The following is a 5,000-nucleotide window of genomic DNA, read 5'->3' on the forward strand; positions in this document are numbered from 1 at the left end:
GCCAACCGCTTAGATGCGCGCTTGCGCACACAGACAGACATGCACATGCACCTATTTATATCTATATATACATAATACACACTATATTATTATGGGCAGCAGATTGTGCACGAACAAAATATAAATATTTACAAGGACAAATTATCGTTTTATAGAAATAAGTGAAGCGAATAACCAACTTCAACATTAAATATGGCTCCAAAATTATCAATTTTTTACTAAAATTCTATCTATCTGTGTATATATGCATGGAATTTAACTCAAATAATGTATATAAGTATATATGCACTATATCTACACACACACGCACACACACATGTATATATATATATATATATATATATATATATATATATATATATATATCATATATTATATATATATATTATATATATATATATCACATTGAGAGAGAGAGAGAGAGAGAGAGAGAGGAGAATAGAGAGAGAGAGAGAGAGAGAGAGAGAGAGAGAGAGAGAGAGAGAGTCATAAAAATCTTCACGAAAGAGAGCTTTTTTAAAATCTGTTCAAGAATTCACTGACAACTGACCTAACCAAAGAATGAAATTCTTGCTAAAGCTCTAACAACAACTTCCTGACGAAGCATTCCGTGACCCTTTTGGTAAAATTTAACCTTCAAGACCATTTTTGGTAAATTTTGTTGACGGACTGCAATAACATTTTATTTGTCAATATAGAGGAAATTTCTTACTTGTGCTGATTTTTTTTTTTTACTTTCTTGATGAATAAATCGCTAATAATCACGCCATGGTCGTCTTTAGTGACATTAAGAAATACATTACTTGCATGCATGGAGACCTTGTAGTGATCTGGTCTTAGACATAAGAAATTCATCCTTCGTACTGAAGCCAGCCAAAATCACCCGTTGGAACTGGGCTAGAAAATTAATTTTATCAATAATTCTTCTCTTGATTCTTTGTCTTTTTAATCATTTAACCACTGACAGACGACATAATACATGAGCAGACCAGTTATCGTCAAGCTACACCTCTCATATATCAAAATCGGAAATGAACTTATAGCTCAGATAAAGATCAACATATGTCAGTACTGGAATAGAAATTATTTTCTGTCTCAAACAAAGATCAAGATCAATATCCGCGAATGAGCAAACGTTATTGAAATCATTCCAAAATGCTGTCGGTACTCAGCATCTTCAGTTGTTGATTCATAGGATTTATTTGGTAAATACAAGACCCTTTAGCTCCGTTGATTCCAAGGAGGTCGTCATCATCTGGACGGTGAGATCAATACGTTTGTTTTCTTTATGAAATCGAATAAAATATGAAATTTTGGCCTCAATACCATGTGACGCATCTTGTGTTTTTTTTTCCCCCACGAAAGTCTATTATGATATTTGAGATTAAGAAAAAAAACTAAAGCTGATGCTTACACACACTACGGCTTTAAGATGACATTTCGCAATCTGCTTGCGTCATAAATATGATCCATGCATAAAGGTAAAATAGGAAAAAGAGGAAGAATAAATAATAAAGGAAGATGAAGACAAAATCTTGCATTTACCTGGAACTGAGTAAGCCAACCAAAACAAATAAAAAAAAAACTAATGTAAAATACTCAGATAAAAGCTGATCATCGAAACTTCCATCACACATAAAAAGGCAAATATTACTCAAGAACGGTGATTATGATGCTACAACTATACATAAAATATATAAAATAAAATTCAGTCGTGAATCATTACCAAAAAAACACAAAAGACAAAAATAAAACCGATCATACACACGATCAAAATAACCTCTCAACTGACACAATAGCATAAAGCATACACACACACACACACACACACACACACACACACACGCAAAGGCAATGGGAACAACATAAAGAAAATGGAGACGAAACACAAACAAGAGAAACGACACAAAGGCATAACGTCGCCGCCTGTGCTTTTACCACGTGCATCCAAAGACATATACCAGGAACTCAGAACCTCGCTGAGAGAGTAGACTTATACAGTAGTACAAGAGATGAATCTTCCTCTTTTTCTTCTATTTTTTCGGTAGTCTTGCATTAAGGCGCAGAAGAAGAGGCATCACAAAGAGAAGTGACAGATGCTGGAACAATCCGCCGGATTAGAGGAGAGGCATGCATTGCCAATTCTCAAGGCGTGTCGTAATCTCTCTCTCTCTCTCTCTTCTCTCTCTCTCTCTCTCTCTCTCTCCGTCTGTGCGCGCGCACGCGTGTGATTATTTACCTGAGTAACATGGGGATAAGTTTGCTAAATTCTGGACTCGGTAGAAGGGAGAAGAGAATTTCTTACAAAAGTACGCAGTAATAAGAGTGAAGAAATGTATACTGACAAACATTCAACACACACATTCACACACACAGGTACAGACGTAGACACACACACACACACAGTGTATATATAACTGAATCACGAAAATATGCAATTACATGGAAAAATTAGATTGTAATGATATGGATAAAGGAAGATAACATTTTTATATTGAAAAACCTGCATCCAGTAATACTTTGAATCGTAATGTTACCAGAGCAACGGCAAAAATGCTAATAAAATTAATGGACAAGATTATCACACCTCAAATAAAACTTCCACACAATGCTCCAGAAAATTCCTAATCGACGTGACATTCATTACCGTTAATGTTATCAACGCCCTGAATAGCGTTCATATTCCACCTATACAGGCAAAAATAGTAGACAAAAATACAAATGGTACACTAAAGACCACTTTTATTTCGGGAGGCATTGATTAAAAACCCGATTTTAACGAATCACGGACGTCATTACTTTCATTTTTCATTTCCCTCATCTGATTAATTAGAACCTCCAACTCTAAAAAAGGTCAGGGTATGTGCTGGGTGGTGGAACATTGTTGGGGGGAGGGGCGGGGGCGGGGTTGAGGGGTGGGGTATGAGGATGAAGAGTTGGAAGTTAAGACATAAAATGCACATACCAGAAACAACAGCAAGGGTTAGTGCAATGTTGTGAGAAGGTAGAGGCAACCAGAGGGTGGGTCGGGCGGGTCTGGGGGTATATGAATAGGACTAACGGTGATGTGAGGGGGGAGGGGGAGGGGCTAGGACTCGCAGAATCCTAGTTCCCTGGTCAGGGATGACGAATTTGGACCAAGGCCTTCTGGAGTTTTAGATAGGTGAAAATATATGCAATAGATAAGAAAACATATAAAATAAATACCGAAATGGGGAAAAACAATGGCAGCATATGAAAACCCGAATAAGCAAAAAGTATGGATGAACGTGAGGGACATAAATAAATTATGGATGAACTGATAGCTGTATGAAATTCCGATAAAACACTACTGCATGAGCATTCTATAACCACAACTAGTTAGGTCAATATTTTGATACAATAATAATAAAAATAATAATAATTAATGCAATTATTACTGACAAAATTAAAAATGAAGTTAAAGGTCTCATTTTATCCTTCAATACATTCCTCTCGTCCTACATAAAAAAAAGAGAACGAAGAGGAATGAAAATCGTTCATTTTGGTTACAATATCTTAAGCTTCTCCACTAAAACCCAACCTAACGACTATAAAACCCAGGTCCCCTGGACGATTATGGCGCTCCGCCAAGGCTAGCTCTCTCTCTCTCTCTCTCTCTCTCTCTCTCTCTCTCTCTCTCTCTCTCTCTCTCTCTCTCTAATCCATTTATAAACCCATATACTCACAGAGCTCTCACCAATGGTATTATAATTGTATGAAAGTTTAATTTCATAACCTCTAGTTACCTGGGTGATAACTAATTATCACCCATATAACTGTCCATATTGTGCCGTAACGTGTCAATTTAACTTTTTAATTATAAAATAATTTATGTGAGGAAACTAGGCATATATAATCGCCTATGCTCTCTCTCTCACTCTTTACAAAATGAACTAATTTCTTTGGTTAGTTGTGTTTTGTTACGACTCCCAGCTATCGTAAATATTTGCATTTTCGTTCAATTGTTTCATTCTGTTTATTCCTTCTTCCATTCTGAACCCTCATACTCTTTCGATCTTATTACCCTTTCTGTTGCATTATCCTTTAAGTGGAGAATCCTTAATGTTATTATATCCTTTATTGCTCATGTTGGCCAATAGACAAGTCCGTACCAATACAACAGAAAGAAACAGCAAACACATTAAGAAAACATACATACCAACATGCAAACAATCACGCACATGTCATATGTTTACTTAAATCCACATACACATAGACGTGTGTGTGGAAAACCAACCTCTGATATCCAAACATTCAGGATAGCCTAAAGAATTAATGACTTTTGTCAAGGTTTTATATAATATATATAAATATATATACATACATAGTACATACACACGCATATATACATACATACTACATACATACATACATACATACATACACACACACACATATATATATGTATATTGTGAGGTATAGTTCAATTCTTGAACAATCATTTGCCCATAGTGGGTTGTTGCCTCCTTACTGGTTCTTGTTTTTCTTTGGGGGAAGTTTACGTCTGTCGTCTTAACTTGAAAGTCGACAGTCGGGTTTAGTATGGCAGAGAGTCAGGTCCTCGGCAGCATAGCAGCATGGAGGCGTTTGCAGCGGGTATACCTTACCTGTTGGGTTTGGTAGCAGGAGGATGGTTAGATGATCAAACCATGGTCATCTGTGGGACGGATTTGTTCCAGTTTGGCAGCAGATGATTCGGCCGTAATCACTTATGTGATGGATGTGTTGTTCCGGTTAGCAGTTGGTTGCTGCTTTGGCGTGTTGCGGAGATAGTCTGTCTGTGTCCATTCTCTGTGTTGACAGCTGGGTCTGTCTTTATCTCTATGGAGATTGTTTGCAGTTTTTATGTACTGTGTAATGCTACCTGAATTTACGCTATTTTGATGCGGTGTGAGTTTATTTTTGCCACTGATGTATTATTGTATAATTGGTATGCTGCCTGTTTAGTATTTTTTCATACTGCCGGTTTATGGTTATTT

The 5,000-nt window shown here is 36.5% G+C and overlaps 1 protein-coding gene across 11 annotated transcripts in view; it reads right to left on the bottom strand.

The window, feature by feature from the left end:
* Nucleotides 1-5,000, bottom strand: part of LOC135218482 (uncharacterized) — a 1,465,909-nt gene that overhangs the window by 1,342,504 nt on the left and 118,405 nt on the right. The gene's annotated exons all lie outside the window — the stretch shown is intronic.

Source organism: Macrobrachium nipponense, chromosome 9, assembly GCF_015104395.2.
Source record: "Macrobrachium nipponense isolate FS-2020 chromosome 9, ASM1510439v2, whole genome shotgun sequence".
In the NCBI taxonomy this organism is placed as follows: domain Eukaryota; kingdom Metazoa; phylum Arthropoda; class Malacostraca; order Decapoda; family Palaemonidae; genus Macrobrachium; species Macrobrachium nipponense.